Source organism: Copadichromis virginalis, linkage group LG15 (genome assembly GCF_057382275.1).
Source record: "Copadichromis virginalis isolate Kocher_CV1m ecotype Utaka linkage group LG15, C_Virginalis_male_GT1.1, whole genome shotgun sequence".
In the NCBI taxonomy this organism is placed as follows: domain Eukaryota; kingdom Metazoa; phylum Chordata; class Actinopteri; order Cichliformes; family Cichlidae; genus Copadichromis; species Copadichromis virginalis.
The window spans coordinates 25,373,096-25,393,470 of NC_140632.1; the positions used below are offsets into that span (position 1 = coordinate 25,373,096).

A 20,375-nucleotide genomic window follows, 5' to 3' on the forward strand; every position below is an offset into this window, starting at 1 on the left:
CCACTGGAGGCAGGAGGTCAGTGAAGGTGGTGACCAAGCGTCCTCAGGCACGTCTTAACAGTGAAAACCTGCAGCTTGAGCGTTGGTCTCTGTGGTGTGATGGAATTAGAGATACATCAAATATTTTGGTCCAAATATCTTTTTTTTCCCTCAAAACAATAATAACATTTTCTTTAACACTCCATTTAACTCTAACACTCCATCCTAGAAGGACGTTGGTCAGGAAGCTGAATGTGGTCAGTAGGAAAAACGACACGAACTTGGAAGCGTTGGCCGGATTTGTGCAGGATGAAAGAGACTGATGCACAGACATCAGCGGTTACCATCGTGCAGTAAAGAGGGGTGAGTTGTATCTCAAGACACAGTAAGATGTTGGACCTCAGCTTGACATAAATGCTAGGAGAGATGAGCACGAAACACCCACAGTCAGCTGACGGACATGAAGCAGAGAGGGCCAAACGTCCTGACCGAGAGAAGTCACTCACCAAATCGTTACTTCAAGTTCTTGTCTGTGAGTCTGAACTGTGTTTTGTGTATGTGATGTTACTTTGCTTTTGCGCCCCAGGGCAGCTGTGGCTACAATGTAGCTTGCCATCGCCAGTGTGTGAATGCGTGTGTGAATGGGTGAATGACTGAATGTAGTGTGAAGCGCTTTGGGGTCCTTAGGGACTAGAAAAGCGCTATACAAATGCAGGCCATTTACCATTTATTGATTTTTACACCAGATTCAATCTTCACTTTAAAATGAGGCTCTGACCCACTGGACCTGCATCCACCAATCCTTTGCTGCCATGCCGGAAAGATGCTTTAGCCAGAAACATTACGTATGACATGTCAGAAAAAGGCTAGTGTGTGTGTGTGTGTGTGTGTGTCTGGTCTCTCTCACACGATGATTGGGTTTCAGTGAACACAGCCAGGAGCTGTGGGAATATCACACACACACACACACACACACACACACACACACACACACACACACACACACACACACACACACACACACACACACACACACAGAAGCATCTGTCTTTTCACACCTGCTAATCTGTTAGCGGTGCAACAAGGATTTAATGCAGGAATTATACTGTACCAACACACACACTGATACACACACTGATACACAGACTGGTCTCACTGCGAGGACTAACTAAAACCAAACTGGTCCTCACATTGATGCAGATACGAGCACACAGACTCACACAGGACCCCCCCCCCCTCCACCGTTTCTCCGTTCGTTCTGATAACTTCAAGTGGGCTTGTCAGCACCCTCTCATTGGCTGAGCTCCTCCTCTTTCTGTCCGGGTAATTACTGTAACAGTGAGTCTGTCTACACATCTACACAGCAAGGCCTTCATTAAAGCTCAAATCTGAAATGCAATGAAATCTCAGATTTTTCCTGCAGGATGGAAACCTCTGCTGCGGGTCAGTTAATGAAGACAGCAAGAACTCCAGGTGTTATCCAAGACATGAGTGATGAATCCTGACTCAGTTTAAAAATCAGTAATTACATTTTTGAATCTTAAAAGGTCTGCTTACTTTATGCGTGCCTGCACGAAGTCATGAAATGACAGTACTGCACTTCTAACAAATTACCAGTCGAGTAACAACTTTAATTTAGCTGGAGTCAAATAGTCCGTACACATTCCGAGAACATCAGAATTTTTATTTCATCACTTCAAAAATGAAGCAGTCAGCTGTCCTCAGGTTTCGCTCTCCCGGAAGGTCAAGTCTAAGGGACAAAAGACTTACAGGAGAGGAGGTGAACTAAACCCATCAACTTTCAAAATAAAATACTTTAGGATTGTGATGGTCCTTCATATATCCATCCTGCAGGTCTCTCTCATTGCACCGCTGATGAGGCCGCCCGGTGAAACCGTAGTTATGATTTTTGCTGTTGTTGTGCTTCATTTCTGTTGTTTTGAATTTGGTAAAGCTAAAGTTTGGAACAACTCTGACTCATTTTATGAGGCTCGTATTCGCCCTCTAACTTGGGAGTTGTGACTTAAAGTAATACGCATTACTCTGTACTTTTAAGAAAGAAAAAGAAAAAGTAATGCATTATTTCACTTGTTGCTGCATGTTTTCAAGAATGAGGCTGATGTGCAGAGCTGCAGTAAGCACAGAGGGATGATGAACCTCTCCAAGAAGACCTCTGTGAAGCTCTAAGAAGAGCTACACTCATTACATCACTTAAGCATTATTCATATGAAGTCCACAGTGTATCTACACAAACCCGTACCATAATAGGAAAATCTTTCTTTATTACCACAAAGCTGAGAGCCAAGCTCACAGAGGAGCTCAGATAAAGTGCCAGCTTTGGGGTTGTGCTGAGTTTGCGCTTCATCGTCACATTCTTGTCACTTTGTGGCACTGAGCATGGTCCAGAAGTTTTAGCTCAAGCTGCTGTTTTAGTTCCATCTCCCACATGAATGACGTGTGAGACAGCACACAGGAAATGGAATATTTGACTGTCCATCCACCCATCATGGAGATAAACAAAGTACAATAACTGTTATATTAGTTAGAGTGGCACCAAACACTGACAGAAACAGAAGCTTGGGTTTCTGCTGGACTGAAAAGTCTCACTCCAAGGTGTTGCCTTGCAGCTGTGGAGCTCAGGTGAAACTATCCCAGAGTTCAGCTGTGGACTGCATCTGGGACAAACTAACACAGCTCAGTTCATGCAGCCTCACACGGCGTCAGTCAGAAAACCTCTGCTTCTGAGCTGAGACGGAAAACAAAGGAACAAACGAACAAACGAAAATAAATGAGCAGAAACTCAGATGTCAATTAAACACAGTTAGTTTCAGTTAAAGTTGTTTTACAAGAGAAGCTGCTGCCAACGCACTCCCGGTTCTGTGTGTGTTGATGATATCAGAGGTTTATTGGTGTCGGGGGTCACAGAGGACAAGCAGGGCCATCCTATAGCAGGAAACGCAGCGTGTCAAGGGAGGAATATCTCTGTGTGTAGAGGGTAATATCTCAGGGAGCGCTGAGCCAGAGTGCTGGGCCGTGAGTCGGAAATCCTTTTGGAACAAGGGAACATGACTGGGAGGTGTGTGTGTGTGTCTGTTTATACACTGTGTGTGTGTGAGAGAGAGAGAGAATGGGAGGAAATGGTGTATTATTCTCAGTTAAATGGTGCTCGCCGCCCGTCCGTCGTTACGACGCCTCGGACCTCACACCACTCGACCCCTCGTTCCCACAGGACGTCCATTACACACACACACACACACACGCACACACACACACACACACACCATAATTGTCATCTTTTTTCCAGAAAATAAGAAGAAACTCAATTTTTATTGCAATAACTTGTTAAAGTGATTAAAAGATGTTTTTTTCTTTTCTGTCTTCTTTTTTTATGTTTATCAGGCTTATCATGTTACAGTGTCCTTACAGACTGTTCAATGAACCCTCACACAGTTAGTTAAACATCTTTTCCTTGGGCTGAATCACAGACGTTATATGGTTTCAGACTCCTTCAGGCTTTAAGCACTGCTTCGGGCACATCACTTTTTATAGTAAGGCAGTGTGCTCAGAAACAACATGGAGCACGGCTCGTGTCTGAGCAGATAACTGCTCCCACAGAGGCTTCAGAGTCCTCTGTGCAGTTTCAGCTCATGCTGTTTCACCTCACAACTCCTTTGAATTTTGGGAGGACCTGTGAGACTCCAAGCAGCACCATGGACATGCAAATCATGCAGCAGAAACCCTTTCAGCCTCTCTGCCTGTTTTCAGGGTGTTGCATCTGCAGCTGTCTGGAGTTTGATCCTTTTTCTTTCAGTTTTGTGTCGCTCTCCTTTGTCTCCTCCACAGCAGGACCGTTTTGTTTGCAGAGCTGAGTTTTCCACAGTTACATGGCATTTCCTCTGCTGCTGGGGTCCATTAGTGCAAATCTTATAATGGATGCGGAGCAGTATGGGGACGATGTTCATCAGCTCCAGATGAAGATGGTGGCGTTGGAGCACTCCCACGACTGGTACAGAAATCCTTGAGTTTTGCTGCCTGACCCTTTACGTAGAATGTGGGTCGTTGAATTTGCAGAGATTGTGGGACTTTTGTTCATCCATCCATCCATCCGCACCACAAAGCTAACAGCATGTAGCCGTGTACATCGAATGTTAACTGCACAGCATCCCGTCTTCTTCTGTCTACATCTGTGAGCTGAGGAGAGTAGCTGTAAACTTTAACAGAGGAGCGTTGCCCCGTTCTGGTCTGATGGAGGATTCTAGCTGCTCAGCAGTCCTGCCACTGCTTTGTCCTGTTGTGGGTTTCATGATGCTCCAGATGTTCTCAGCTGGTCAAAGGTCTGGACTGCAAGCAGATCAGTTCAGCACCCGGACTCTTCTTTTACAAAGCCGTGCTGCTGGAGTAGATGCAGTCTGTGGTTTAGCATCCTCCTGCTGAAATATGCAGGCCTTCCATGAAATGCACGTCTGGATGTGGACGTGTTTCTGTGTTCTATTGTCTATGAAATTTGGATTCATGAGATTAGCATTGCATTGTATTTATATTTAGATCTTAAACAGCATCATGACAGTGGTGGAACGTGCACAGTAAATAACTTGCCTGCTGTCTGAGGATGCTCTCTGAAACAGCAGATCTGTGGATTCTTCTGGTAAAAGGAAATCAGGTTCTCTGTGAATACACACATTGAGTGATTGATGCCTGACATGTTTTTATTAGCAGCTTCCTGTGATTTGGTGTTTGGACAAAGCCAAGCCAGACACATCCTGCCCAGATACCATCTCTTGAAACACCTCCGAGTCCTGAATTCTCCAAGTCCTGAATACTCTCTATAAATACATATACATATGGCCGATGTGTAAAAGAACACGATACAGCACCAACCACATTCTGTTTGGTGTGGAATGAATATGCTGACACTTTAGAGGGCGTATTCATGTTTTTATTCTTTGCGGTGGTTGGATTATTTCACATTCCTGCTGTGAATTAGCCCGGGGACAGACTGGTGACCCGTTCTGAGCGCACCCAACCTCCAGCCAGCCTCCTTGACCCTGAGTAGAATAAGCATTCAGAAAAATGGATAGATGTGAATTCTGTACTTGCATTAAAACAGTCTGACACATTTGTTCTGCTTTCCCCCCAAACAACAATAAAATTACAATTTATTTAATTATTTAAACCTCTACATGTGTCTTGTATTGCTGATGATCGTGTGCTGTGTTGCCGACACTCAGATAGGAAGTAGATTTAATTGAAAATGCTCACCAGCAGTACCAGATATTAAAACATCAGCACATCGATGGCGAAACTTTAAACCAAAGAGTAGATGCAGAAACGACATCTGACCACTTTATATGTGAGAGCTCTTTATTTTCAAAGCGAAAAACTGAAGCGCGTTCTTAACACCTTTACAGGACGTCTGCATGCCGGTGGAGGTGGGGCTGAGGGGTGTTTATCAGCAGCTTTAATGCACTCCCACAGACTGTATGAATGTCTGCTGTCTGAGGACAGAATGCTCCATTGTTGTGATGAAGGAAGCTCACAGACGCGTCCTCTGGGAGCCGTGCGGTACGAATAACCTGCAGGTGCAGCACTACCCCGCTTCCTTCCTGTCACCTGACCTGTGTTTCTCATCGGGACACGATGCAGATGTGTGTGTGTGCGTGTGTGTATGTGTGTGAATCAGCTGTGTTTAAATGTCTCGCAGAGATTGTGGTATTAAAACATGACAGAGAGTGTTTGAAGAGCGACTGAGATGTAAACGCTGACCGTTATTGACTCTTAGGGTCATTTTAACACTCACTTGACCACTGACCTTTCCTCCACCTCCCCTCTAAGAAAAGAAAAGCTAAGTTAAGCAGAAGCTGTCTCATCAAGAACAGAAACAGAAGGAGAGAAGCACAGCGCCAAATCACAACAGCAGTCGCCTTAAGACGCTCAAAAACCCCCCAACAACAATCATTAGCACTATGCACTATGAGCAGGAATTGTAGCAGAACTGGACTTCCTCTCAGAAACACGAGTGTAGTAACAGTCCAGTTTAGTCCTGTGGATTTTTTTTGTAGTTCATTTTGGAACTTTTATACCTTGTCAGATATGCGCATGCACTTGGAATAAGTCAGTAAATATAACCTCCCAGCTCAGCGAAGAACCCTTGAAGACCCTTCACTTTATCAGCAGAGGAGGAGAACTGAGAGGAGAAGATGAGAAGTTCCCAGCAGAGATGAAGGTGGAAGAGTGTTGAAGGAGTTTAAGCCTCTAATCTCCAAACACCTCATCACACACTCAGGAACTCTCCGGAAAATCTGCAGTAAATATGTGAGAGGTGAGGTTGTTACAGTCCAGGCTGGAGAAAATACCTGTCAGCAGCTCCATCACACACACACACACACACACACACACACACACACACACACACACACACACACACACACACACACACACACACACACCTTCCTATATTACCAACACGTACCTGGACTTTCATGTCTCATCATTTTAAAAAGTGAGAATGATAGAAAGCAGTAATTAATCCAAGTGCATCAAATTTAATGGGTTTTTTTTAGTCATCATCATCAGTGTGTGTTTTCCCTTGAATAAACTGCATATTTGCATGTTTGCATACAATTTTAAGCAATAAATTGTACAAAAACATATTTAAATTCAAAGGTATTTTATAAATATAAACCGACATTTAAATGTAATTTTTTTTATTTGCCAGACAAAATTATAGTTTTCTGGCAGTTATTTGACGGCTCAGGCTTCGCGGGGTTAAAATCTTTTTACTAGGATTTAAGCTCTGAAACAAAGAAAAGACGTTTACAACAATGCAAACAAACTCAATGCTCTGATAAAACTTCTAAAACTGGATAATTATGATTTTGTTTTATTTAAATGTCTGTTTCAGTAAATTGCAATGAGAATAAATAAATGTTTCTTTCCTTCAACAGTTACTATGCAATATTTCCATATTTCAGTGTTTTCAGAATTTGAACACATATTTTCTAACTCTCACACTGCCTAGCCGTCACTGTTGATATGCAATACAAAATATTATAAAATATTTTTATAGGTATATAATTTGAGACTTTCATTTTTTTATTTAGCTAAATTGTGCTTTTCATTGTGTTACTCTGCTACATGCAGCAAAATGACACACTTATCAAGCACTTTAAAACCAGATCTATTGATATAAATACTATATGCTTATATTATTGCATGTTTATAACCCCCCCCCCCCCCCCCCCCCACACACACACACACACATATGTATATAAAAAAAACCCACCCAGCACGCCCCTGCGGGCGGTTTATCCTTCAAGCTCGGGTCCTCTACCAGAGGCCTGGGAGCTTGAGGGTCCTGCGCAGTATCTTAGCTGTTCCCAGGACTGCGCTCTTCTGGACAGAGATCTCCTATGTTGTTCCCGGGATCTGCTGGAGCCACTCGCCTAGCTTGGGAGTCACCTAGTGCTCCGATTACCACTGGGACCACCGTTACCTTCACCCTCCACATCCTCTCGAGCTCTTCTCTGAGCCCTTGGTATTTCTCCAGCTTCTCGTGTTCCTTCTTCCTGATGTTGCTGTCATTCGGAACCGCTACATCGGTCACTACGGCCGTCTTCTCATGTTTGTCTACCACCACTATGTCCGGTTGGTTAGCCACCACCATTTTGTCCGTCTGTATCTGGAAGTCCCACAGGATCTTAGCTCGGTCATTCTCCACCACCCTTGGGGGCATCTCCCATTTTGACCTCAGGACTTCCAGGTTATACTTGGCACAGATGTTTCTGTACACTATGCCGGCCACTTGGTTATGGCGTTCCATGTATGCCCTGCCAGCTAGCATCTTGCACCCTGCTGTTATGTGCTGGATTGTCTCTGGGGCATCTTTACACAGCCTGCACCTGGGGTCTTGCCTGGTGTGATAGACCCCAGCCTCTATGGATCTTGTACTCAGAGCTTGTTCTTGTGCTGCCATGATTAGTGCCTCCGTGCTGTCTTTCAGTCCAGCTTTGTCCAGCCACTGGTAGGATTTCTGGATATCAGCCACCTCCTCTATCTGCCGGTGGTACATACTGTGCAGGGGCCTGTCCTTCCATGATGGTTCCTCGTCTCCCTCCTCTTTCTTGGGTTTCTGGGTGCTGGACTTGGGGTGGAACCCTCCATGCATGGTAAGGAGCTTTCTTGTCTTTATGTCAGTGGCTTCTATCTCCTCCTTTGGCCAACTTATTATACCAGCAGGGTACCTGATCACGGGCAGGGCGTGGGTGTTGATAGCCCGGATCTTGTTCTTACAGTTCAGCTGACTCCTCAGGACTTGCCTGACCCTCTGCAGGTACTTGGTGGTTGCAGCTTTTCTAGCGGCCTCTTCATGGTTCCCATTCGCCTGCGGGATCCCCAGGTACTTGTAACTGTCCTCTATGTCTGCAATGTTGCCTTCTGTGATCCCCTCCGCTCTGACTTCCCTCTCTTTGTTATTATCCGACTACACTTCTCCAGCCCGAATGACATCCCGATGTCATTGCTGTATATCCTGGTGATGTGGATCAGTGAATCGATGTCTCGTTCACTCTTGGCATACAGTTTGATGTCATCCATGTACAGGAGGTGGCTGACAAAAGCTCGGTTGCGTAGTCGGTATCCGTAGCCAGTATCCGTAGCCAGTCTTGTCAAATATCTCACTGAGGGGGTTCAGGCCTATGCAGAACAGCAGTGGGGACAGAGCATCTCCTTGGTAGATCCCGCACTTGAAGGTGAAGTTACTTTAAAATAGTAACTTAGTTACATTACTAGTTACTTCTACCAACACGAAAACTGCAGTCGTGGTGCTTTCGATTGTACTCAGAGCTCGGAAATTCTTCCTTCTGAATAGGAAGATGTAGGTAACACCAGACTGCAGATGAGCTGCATACAGGGCTGGACTGGGACAAAAAAATCGGCCCGGGCGTTTTGACTGACCGGTCCTCCATTATAGGAAAAATCATAAAGCCTTTGAATGAAAACAAACACTGTTGTGACAGTGATGTACACTGTTCTGATGGTATATATGTATCAATCGTTTGTTGTAAGATTCAGATAATTACTTTTTAAAAGCTAGACATTTTAAATGAGAATAAGAAAAAAGTATTTCTTTGTGCCCCCCTTTCCCTGTTAACGCCCTAACTGGCCTCCTGGCAACACTTTGCTAGACCTGCCCCTGCACAGTTACCAGCTGTCAGCTACATAGAAAAGGATCCTGGTGTTATTTGTCTCTCAGAAACAGTTCATAACTTCCCTTCACCTCATTCATGTCACCTAAAAGGTAAACCTGTTTCTCCATCACCTGTTCAGCTCTGATGGTTCAGTAAGGACATCTCCTGGTTTCATCTTCATGTTTCCCTCTCACCACATAACCAAACCATATCATGACCAGCAGCTTTTACAGCTGTGGCTCCAGCAAACATCAGCTGATACTAGAAATTAATATTGACTAAATTCTAACAACAGCTTAAACGTGCTGCTGTTGTTTAGCGCGACATTGGTTTCTTCTTTCTGGCGCGAAGTGGGCAATAAACAAACAAGAGAGAAAAGCTGATCAGCTGATCATTGATCAGTTTCATGATTGAAGTAGAAACGGGGGAGAGAGAGAATAAGAGGAGAGGAGGCAGCTGTGCAGCAAAGACACAGAATAAATACAGCTTTGTGTCTTTTTCATTCTAGCTGAAGTCCGGGACAAACTGTGTTCCTTTTCACCTCAATACGAAACGAAAATATTACAAAACGCGTAATATTTTCTCTGAATACAGAACGATTCCATTTTTTACGGGACGGTTGGCAACTCTAATAATTAACCTTATGAATAAAACAAAGTTCAGTATCAGTAACATCATAGCACCCACCCAGCTGTATAGAAACTCTGTCATGCTAGCTAGTACGCAGTACGAGTTAATGTAACTGACTATAAAAAGTCAGCACAACGAAAATAAACTCCACCTAAACTTGGTTTATATCTGACCCAGATAGACTGCAGGTCATAACTTCTTACCTGAAGTTCAGCCGCTTCGGGTCTCTCCTCCTCCTGCCTCCCCTTTCCCTCATCCACCTGCTGGCCTCCACCACTTGCTAATGTTACTGAATCTGTGGAAGCTCCGCCATAGCCACCACACGAAGTAACGAATAAGGAGCCTATCTAAATCCCAGTAATGATTAACGCGTTCCTGATTTTGGCATAATAACTAGTTACCGTGCTCGTTACCACAATAATAACGTAGTTACTGTAACGCGTTACCCCCAACACTGTATATATGTAAAAAAAAAAAAAACACCCAGCACGCCCCTGCGGGCGGTTTATCCTTCAAGCTCGGGTCCTCTACCAGAGGCCTGGGAGCTTGAGGGTCCTGCGCAGTATCTTAGCTGTTCCCAGGACTGCGCTCTTCTGGACAGAGATCTCCGATGTTGTTCCCGGGATCTGCTGGAGCCACTCGCCTAGCTTGGGAGTCACCGCACCTAGTGCTCCGATTACCACGGGGACCACCGTTACCTTCACCCTCCACATCCTCTCGAGCTCTTCTCTGAGCCCTTGGTATTTCTCCAGCTTCTCGTGTTCCTTCTTCCTGATATTGCTGTCATTCGGAACCGCTACATCGATCACTACGGCCGTCTTCTTCTGTTTGTCTACCACCACTATGTCCGGTTGGTTAGCCACCACCATTTTGTCCGTCTGTATCTGGAAGTCCCACAGGATCTTAGCTCGGTCATTCTTCACCACCCTTGGGGGCATCTCCCATTTTGACCTCGGGACTTCCAGGTTATACTCGGCACAGATGTTCCTGTACACTATGCCGGCCACTTGGTTATGGCGTTCCATGTATGCCTTGCCTGCTAGCATCTTGCACCCTGCTGTTATGTGCTGGATTGTCTCTGGGGCATCTTTACACAGCCTGCACCTGGGGTCTTGCCTGGTGTGATAGACCCCAGCCTCTATGGATCTTGTACTCAGAGCTTGTTCTTGTGCTGCCATGATTAGTGCCTCTGTGCTGTCTTTCAGTCCAGCTTTGTCCAGCCACTGGTAGGATTTCTGGATATCAGCCACCTCCTCTATCTGCCGGTGGTACATACCGTGCAGGGGCCTGTCCTTCCATGATGGTTCCTCGTCTCCCTCCTCTTTCTTGGGTTTCTGCTGCCTGAGGTATTCACTGAGCACTCGGTCAGTTGGGGCCATCTTCCCAATGTATTCTTGGATGTTCCTTGTCTCATCCTGGACTGTGGTGCTGACACTCACCAGTCCCCGGCCCCCTTCCTTCCGCTTAGCGTACAGCCTCAGGGTGCTGGACTTGGGGTGAAACCCTCCATGCATGGTAAGGAGCTTTCTTGTCTTTATGTCAGTGGCTTCTATCTCCTCCTTTGGCCAGCCTATTACCCCAGCAGGGTACCTGATCACGGGCAGGGCATACGTGTTGATGGCCCGGATCTTGTTCTTACCATTCAGCTGACTCCTCAGGACTTGCCTGACCCTCTGCAGGTACTTGGTGGTTGCAGCCTTTCTAGCGGCCTCTTCATGGTTCCCATTCGCCTGCGGGATCCCCAGGTACTTGTAACTGTCCTCTATGTCTGCAATGTTGCCTTCTGGTAGTTCAATCCCCTCAGTTCTGACTACCTTCCCTCTCTTTGATACCATCCGACTACACTTCTCCAGTCCGAACGACATTCCAATGTCATTGCTGTATAGCCTGGTAGTGTGGATCAGTGAATCGATGTCTCGTTCACTCTTGGCATACAGCTTGATGTCATCCATGTACAGGAGGTGGCTGACAACTGCTCCGTTCCGTAGTCGGTATCCGTAGCCAGTCTTGTTAATGATCTCACTGAGGGGGTTCAGGCCTATGCAGAACAGCAGTGGGGACAGAGCATCTCCTTGGTAGATCCCGCACTTGATGGTGACTTGTGCTATGGGCTTGGAGTTGGCCTCTAGTGTTGTACGCCACATCCCCATTGAGTTCCTGATGAAGGCTCTTAGGGTCCCATTGATCTTGTACAATTCTAGGCATTCCAGTATCCAGCTGTGGGGCATTGAGTCATAGGCCTTCTTGTAATCAATCCAGGCAGTGCACAGGTTGGTCAGTCTGGTCTTGCAGTCTCGGCTGATTGTTCTGTCTACCAGTAGCTGGTGTTTTGCGCCTCTGGTATTCTTGCCAATTCCTTTCTGTGTCCCGCTCATGTATTGACCCATGTGCCTGTTCATCTTAGCCGATATGATGCCTGACAGGAGCTTCCATGTAGTACTGAGGCAGGTTATTGGTCGGTAGTTGGAGGGGACCGGTCCCTTCTTGGGGTCCTTGGGGATCAGGACCGTCCGGCCTTCAGTTAGCCATTCCGGGTGTCTCTCGTTAACTAGCAGCTGGTTCATTTGTGCTGCCAGACGCTCGTGGAGTGCAGTCAGCTTCTTCAGCCAGTAGGCATGAACCATGTCGGGCCCTGGTGCTGTCCAACTCTTCATACTGGAGACTCTTTCTTGGATATCTGCCACTGTGATGGTTACTGGACCCTGTTCAGGGAGGTCGCTGTGGTCTGCCCTCAGATCCTCTAGCCACTGAGCATTGCCGTTATGGGTTGCATCCTTCTCCCATATGCTCTTCCAGTATTGCTCCGTCTCCAGCCTTGGTGGTGCTGTTCTCTTATTGTTCCCTTGCCACTGAGAGTACACCTTTGCTGGTTCTGTGGAGAACAGCTGGTTTATTCTCCTGCCTTCTATCTCTCTGGTGTACCTCCTCAAGCGGCTGGCCAAGGCTGTGAGTCTTTGCTTGGCAGTTTCCAAGGCCTCAGGTATGGACAGCTTGCTGTATTTCTTAGGCACCTTATTTGTCGCACCTTTCTGCAACTCCGTTAGTTGGCTAACCTCCCTCCGTGCTACTTTGATCTTGCCCTCTAGCCTCCTTCTCCATGGAGGGTACTGCCCCTTGTCGCTGTTCAACGTGTAGCCAAGCATCTCACTGATCACTGCTGCCGTATTGTAGATCAGCTTGTTAGTGTCGGTAATCGTGGTTGTAGGTATTGCCCGTAGTGCTGCATTAACATCATCTAGCAGACCTTCTGAGGGTACTTCACGTAATCTTGGTAACCGGCTACGGGGGATCGAGGTTTCAAGCTTGGCCATGATCCTATTTTTCAGGTCAGTTCCTCTCGCACTCAACGATCCTTCTCCTATCGCACTTGGGGCTATGTACCCAATCTCGGGTGGGGGTGATGATATCGCCCCCCTGACCTGGCGTCCTGACTCCTCCTTGCCGTAGCATTTGTGTTGTACCTCGTCAATCTCTAGCTGTGAGAGCAGTCCCTTCTTTCGAATGTTGGAACACTGAGCTACTAGTTGTTTCGCCGTCATTGTGGATGTTGGGTATCGAAGAATCCATAGGTCCCTCATCCTATTCATGTAGCCCCTTCCGCCGGGGTTACTTGCGTAGTAGCATTCCAACAACGCCCTGTTTTCGTCTCTTGCCCACCGATGCCTTCTTGTTCCAGTAGCCCACTTTTCGTCAGGGTGCCCTGGTTCCTCAACACCTGACGCGGACCTTGTTGATCCGGGCGACGTCCGAGCCGGCATGCCTTCATATTTATTTGTCTCGCTCATGTCTGCGGTAGGCTCGCTTAGCATAGGGGGTCTAGCCTTAGGACCCTTACTGGATACAGACGCCCCAGGCAGGAATCGAACTTGCGATCCTCTGTTCCAAAGGCGTGTAGTCTAACCACTACGCTATCCAGCTGCTATATATATATATATATATATATATATATATATATATATATATATATATATATATATTAGGGGTGCAACGATATTCGTATCGATATTGAACCGTTCGATACAGTGCTTTCGGTTCGGTACGCATATGTATCGAACAATACAATTTTTTTCAAATTTTTTTTTTTTTCAATTTTTTTTTTTTTTTTTTTTTTTTTTTTTTGTGCCCCGTTTGGATCTATAGCCATCAGAATTGTTGTCTTGAGGCCAAGAAAGATGCCAAGAGGATTTATTTTAAGTGGATCATCATATTGGTCCATTTGATTGACCTTTATTATAATTATGAATTTATTTTATTTTCAGTTGCAAACGGGACAGACATGACTGTGGGATAGGACAGGGGGAAAGAATGAAAGAAAGAGGGGGAGAGAAAGAAAGAAAACCAAAGGGGAGAAAAAAAAAGAACAATACAAAATTTGTAATTTATTTTATCAACTTTCCTTCTGACGATGCTGTCTGTGTTGAGCGCTCAGTGAATCTGCGTTCGACTACTCCGCCTAGGCTCGAGAGTGCAGCCTAGGCGGAGTAGTCGAACGCAGATTCACTGAGCGCTCAACACAGACAGCATGGTCAGAAGGAAGAGCGCAGGGCAAGCTAGCGAGACAGAAGTGGACCTCCCCACCCTCATTCAGATCTGGCGTTTGGAATTATTTTGGTTTTCATGTGACGTATGACCCTGAAGGTAAGCGAGTCATGGACTAAAGTAAAACAGTATGTTGGATGTGCCATGCAATGCTCAATTACATGGGTGGGAGCTAGTGTGTTAGCGCAGTTAGCTCGTTAACGTGTTGGCCGTCTAGCCCCATGCACGGGGCTATCGGTGGTAGCTCGTTAACGGAGATTTGCCGTGTTGTGGCGTTAAGGTCATTTCAACGAGATTAACCTGAAAGCACTAGTGGGAACACAACGAATATGACTGCACATTTACACCGACATCATCCTAGTGCAAAGACAAAAACAACAAGCATGCTACTAACTTTAGCCGAGTCATTTAGACAGCTGTTAGCACAGGATTCTCCTTATGGAGACCTGATATGTTTAATATGCTGCTGAGAATATAGCCCAGAAGAAGCGGATAGTATAGCTTTTATTTTGGAAAGAGACATTTCTCTGTAATAAACTCTCTTTTCCAAAGATGAGTGATTCCTCAATCAGATACAGGGCTCGCAATATCGCTAGCCCGACGTCCCGGGGCTATCTCTCCCCTGCCCGTCGGGCTATTGTAGGAAGGAAAAATATATGTCAATGCTTTTGCATTCTTTCAGAAATGTAGCTGGGTAATTATGTCATTGGCATCGGTGAGCCACTGTCAATATGTGACATATTGAAATCGCGTTTGAATTTGCGCTTGTTTTTTTGCTTTCACTTTGCAATCGCGCGAACTGTGTATAGAGAGCGACAGCACTGATCTGTGAGTGATGATAATTTGTGCACCAATTCCTCTGACATCGTCTTATTAATTGTTAGCTTACTATGCAAACATGACAAGTGAAATCTCCCACAGCAAGCTTAAACATGTGAGAGGTTGATCGCGCAGAGAATCGCTGAGCTTATGTGAGTGCGGCAGGATATATATTTCACTACGATGACCTGGATGATTGAGAACCTTCACAGACAGATATATATTTTAGTTCTGCTGAGCCAAATAAGACAGGTCAGGGTGAAGAAGTGACAGCCAAAGAAAAGCTTACCACAAAACGGAGAAGTTATGACAAATCAGACTATAAGGCAAAAAGAAAGTGCAGCTTTATGGTTTCATGGACAAAAGAATTTCTGTGGCTGCAATATGACGAGCTAAAAAACAACACGCACAAGGGTTAGGGTTAAATTTAAAAACTGTACTTTTGTGTTAAAATATATATTTATAATTTTAATAAATGACAAATTAAAAAGGCATGAACATTTTTTTGTATCGAAAAAATATCGAACCGTGACACCAAAGTATCGAACCGAACCGTGAATTTTGTGTATCGTTGCACCCCTAATATATATATATATATATATATATATATATATATATATATATATATATATATATATATATATATATATATATATATATACCAGTGCCTGGGATATATATATATATCCCAGGCAGAGGATCGCAAGTTCGATTCCTGCCTGGGGCGTCTGTATCCAGTAAGGGTCCTAAGGCTAGACCCCCTATGCTAAGCAAGCCTACCGCAGACATGAGCGAGACAGATAAATATGAAGGCATGCCGGCTCGGACGTCGCCCGGATCAACAAGGTCCGCGTCAGGTGTTGAGGAACCAGGGCACCCTGACGAAAAGTGGGCTACTGGAACAAGAAGGCATCGGTGGGCAAGGGACGAAAACAGGGCGTTGTTGGAATGCTACTACGCAAGTAACCCCGGCGGAAGGGGCTACATGAATAGGATGAGGGACCTATGGATTCTTCGATACCCAACATCCACAATGACGGCGAAACAACTAGTAGCTCAGTGTTCCAACATTCGAAAGAAGGGACTGCTCTCACAGCTAGAGATTGACGAGGTACAACACAAATGCTACGGCAAGGAGGAGTCAGGACGCCAGGTCAGGGGGGAGATATCATCACCCCCACCCGAGATTGGGTACATAGCCCCAAGTGTGATAGGAGAAGGATCGTTGAGTGCGAGAGGAACTGACCTGAAAAATAGGATCATGGCCAAGCTTGAAACCTGGATCCCCCGTAGCCGGTTACCAAGATTACGTGAAGTACCCTCAGAAGGTCTGCTAGATGATGTTAATGCAGCACTACGGGCAATACCTACAACCACGATTACCGACACTAACAAGCTGATCTACAATACGGCAGCAGTGATCAGTGAGATGCTTGGCTACAAGTTGAACAGCCACAAGGGGCAGTACCCTCCATGGAGAAGGAGGCTAGAGGGCAAGATCAAAGTAGCACGGAGAGAGGTTAGCCAACTAACGGAGTTGCAGAAAGGTGCGACGAATAAGGTGCCTAAGAAATACAGCAAGCTGTCCATACCTGAGGCCTTGGAAACTGCCAAGCAAAGACTCACAGCCTTGGCCAGCCGCTTGAGGAGGTACACCAGAGAGATAGAAGGCAGGAGAATAAACCAGCTGTTCTCCACAGAACCAGCAAAGGTGTACTCTCAGTGGCAAGGGAACAATAAGAGAACAGCACCACCAAGGCTGGAGACGGAGCAATACTGGAAGAGCATATGGGAGAAGGATGCAACCCATAACGGCAATGCTCAGTGGCTAGAGGATCTGAGGGCAGACCACAGCGACCTCCCTGAACAGGGTCCAGTAACCATCACAGTGGCAGATATCCAAGAAAGGGTCTCCAGTATGAAGAGTTGGACAGCACCAGGGCCCGACATGGTTCACGCCTACTGGCTGAAGAAGCTAACTGCACTCCACGAGCGTCTGGCAGCACAAATGAACCAGCTGCTAGTTAACGAGATACACCCGGAATGGCTAACTGAAGGCCGGACGGTCCTGATCCCCAAGGACCCCAAGAAGGGACCGGTCCCCTCCAACTACCGACCAATAACCTGCCTCAGTACTACATGGAAGCTCCTGTCAGGCATCATATCGGCTAAGATGAACAGGCACATGGGTCAATACATGAGCGGGACACAGAAAGGAATTGGCAAGAATACCAGAGGCGCAAAACACCAGCTACTGGTAGACAGAACAATCAGCCGAGACTGCAAGACCAGACTGACCAACCTGTGCACTGCCTGGATTGATTACAAGAAGGCCTATGACTCAATGCCCCACAGCTGGATACTGGAATGCCTAGAATTGTACAAGATCAATGGGACCCTAAGAGCCTTCATCAGGAACTCAATGGGGATGTGGCGTACAACACTAGAGGCCAACTCCAAGCCCATAGCACAAGTCACCATCAAGTGCGGGATCTACCAAGGAGATGCTCTGTCCCCACTGCTGTTCTGCATAGGCCTGAACCCCCTCAGTGAGATCATTAACAAGACTGGCTACGGATACCGACTACGGAACGGAGCAGTTGTCAGCCACCTCCTGTACATGGATGACATCAAGCTGTATGCCAAGAGTGAACGAGACATCGATTCACTGATCCACACTACCAGGCTATACAGCAATGACACTGGAATGTCGTTCGGACTGGAGAAGTGTAGTCGGATGGTAATAAGAGAGGGAAGGTAGTCAGAACTGAGGGGATTGAACTACCAGAAGGCAACATTGCAGACATAGAGGACAGTTACAAGTACTTGGGGATCCCGCAGGCGAATGGGAACCATGAAGAGGCCGCTAGAAAAGCTGCAACCACCAAGTACCTGCAGAGGGTCAGGCAAGTCCTGAGGAGTCAGCTGAATGGTAAGAACAAGATCCGGGCCATCAACACGTACGCCCTGCCCGTGATCAGGTACCCTGCTGGGGTAATAGGCTGGCCAAAGGAGGAGATAGAAGCCACTGACATAAAGACAAGAAAGCTCCTTACCATGCATGGAGGGTTTCACCCCAAGTCCAGCACCCTGAGGCTGTACGCTAAGCGGAAGGAAGGGGGCCGGGGACTGGTGAGTGTCAGCACCACAGTCCAGGATGAGACAACGAACATCCAAGAATACATTGGGAAGATGGCCCCAACTGACCGAGTGCTCAGTGAATACCTCAGGCAGCAGAAACCCAAGAAAGAGGAGGGAGACGAGGAACCAGCATGGAAGGACAGGCCCCTGCACGGTATGTACCACCGGCAGATAGAGGAGGTGGCTGATATCCAGAAATCCTACCAGTGGCTGGACAAAGCTGGACTGAAAGACAGCACAGAGGCACTAATCATGGCAGCACAAGAACAAGCTCTGAGCACAAGATCCATAGAGGCTGGGGTCTATCACACCAGGCAAGACCCCAGGTGCAGGCTGTGTAAAGATGCCCCAGAGACAATCCAGCACATAACAGCAGGGTGCAAGATGCTAGCAGGCAAGGCATACATGGAACGCCATAACCAAGTGGCCGGCATAGTGTACAGGAACATCTGTGCCGAGTATAACCTGGAAGTCCCGAGGTCAAAATGGGAGATGCCCCCAAGGGTGGTGAAGAATGACCGAGCTAAGATCCTGTGGGACTTCCAGATACAGACGGACAAAATGGTGGTGGCTAACCAACCGGACATAGTGGTGGTAGACAAACAGAAGAAGACGGCCGTAGTGATCGATGTAGCGGTTCCGAATGACAGCAATATCAGGAAGAAGGAACACGAGAAGCTGGAGAAATACCAAGGGCTCAGAGAAGAGCTCGAGAGGATGTGGAGGGTGAAGGTAACGGTGGTCCCCGTGGTAATCGGAGCACTAGGTGCGGTGACTCCCAAGATAGGCGAGTGGCTCCAGCAGATCCCGGGAACAACATCGGAGATCTCTGTCCAGAAGAGCGCAGTCCTGGGAACAGCTAAGATACTGCGCAGGACCCTCAAGCTCCCAGGCCTCTGGTAGAGGACCCGAGCTTGAAGGATAAACCGCCCGCAGGGGCGTGCTGGGTGTTTTTTTATATATATACATATATATAAAATTTAGTTATCTAATTGTGTTTAGAACATTGGAAATAATAACCAATCTAAATAAAAAAGGACTCAAGTCAGTTTTGCTTTGAACATATTTACAACATAAATCACCTGAAGGAGTGCTGCTGTATGATTTAAACTAAACTGGTTTAAACTGAACATAGTCTATTAATATAACCAGGTGATTTATACTGTACACACCTGGAGGTGAGTATTGCTGTGTGGATAAACGTGTCTGCAGAGCCTTCAGCGGACGTGTTCTTTCTCTAATGACGGTAATTCTGTGTGAAGTTTAATTAAACCATCATCACATGTTGGGAAAAGAAAGAGAGAGCTGGTGTAGATTTCTCCCATTCTTTCCTTATCTCTCTCGCCCACAGTCGTCCCTTCTGCACTGATACAACTCGTCTGGTTTTGAACTTATCAGAGGCAACACCCAGTCTGGAAATTCACACACACTGAAGTGCTTTTATAAACTCTTTATTAGTCCAGCGCAGGCCTGCTGAGACTTTAGCGTGCTTCACACCATCATCATCCTCCATCCTCGTGAGAATATTTGAACTTCTGTGGCTGGTGTTTGGGTCATTTCTTCCTTCGATCTTTAGGGACAGAGCTGCATCCAAATCCATTTTTTTTTCTTATTTTAAGTACAAAAGAAATAAAATATAGACATGAAGATGAAACATAAGTATGTTTCCACTTACATGAAGTACAATTTAATCGTTTTACTGATTAATTAATTAATTTGATTTACATTTAAATGTATTTACAAAAGAAAGAAACGTGACAAGCCTGCTGAAAGCTCAAAGTTTCGGCACCTTTTCTTCTTCTGGTAACTATTTTATTTTCCCTCAGTCAACATTTAAAGAGTAAAATGCTGTCCATCAACCTCGCCCCCCATCACTGAAACAAAACCCTCCTGTCTTCATGTCGGGAGGTGTGAGAGCTGATGTTTGTAGCAAGAGCTGCTCTGTTCTCTCCGACGTCCTGTTCAGCATTAGTCTCACCTCGGGAGGCTCGGGCACTTCCATCAGACTGACACGACACACACCACACACATGCATGCGTATAAGAACACATTCACACACAGTGTTCACAACTGGAATGTGTG

The 20,375-nt window shown here is 46.2% G+C and overlaps 1 pseudogene across 1 annotated transcript in view; it reads right to left on the reverse strand.

The window, feature by feature from the left end:
* The window catches only part of LOC146692549 (uncharacterized), a 232,329-nt pseudogene that overhangs the window by 19,890 nt on the left and 192,064 nt on the right, over positions 1-20,375 (reverse strand). The window lies entirely within an intron of this gene.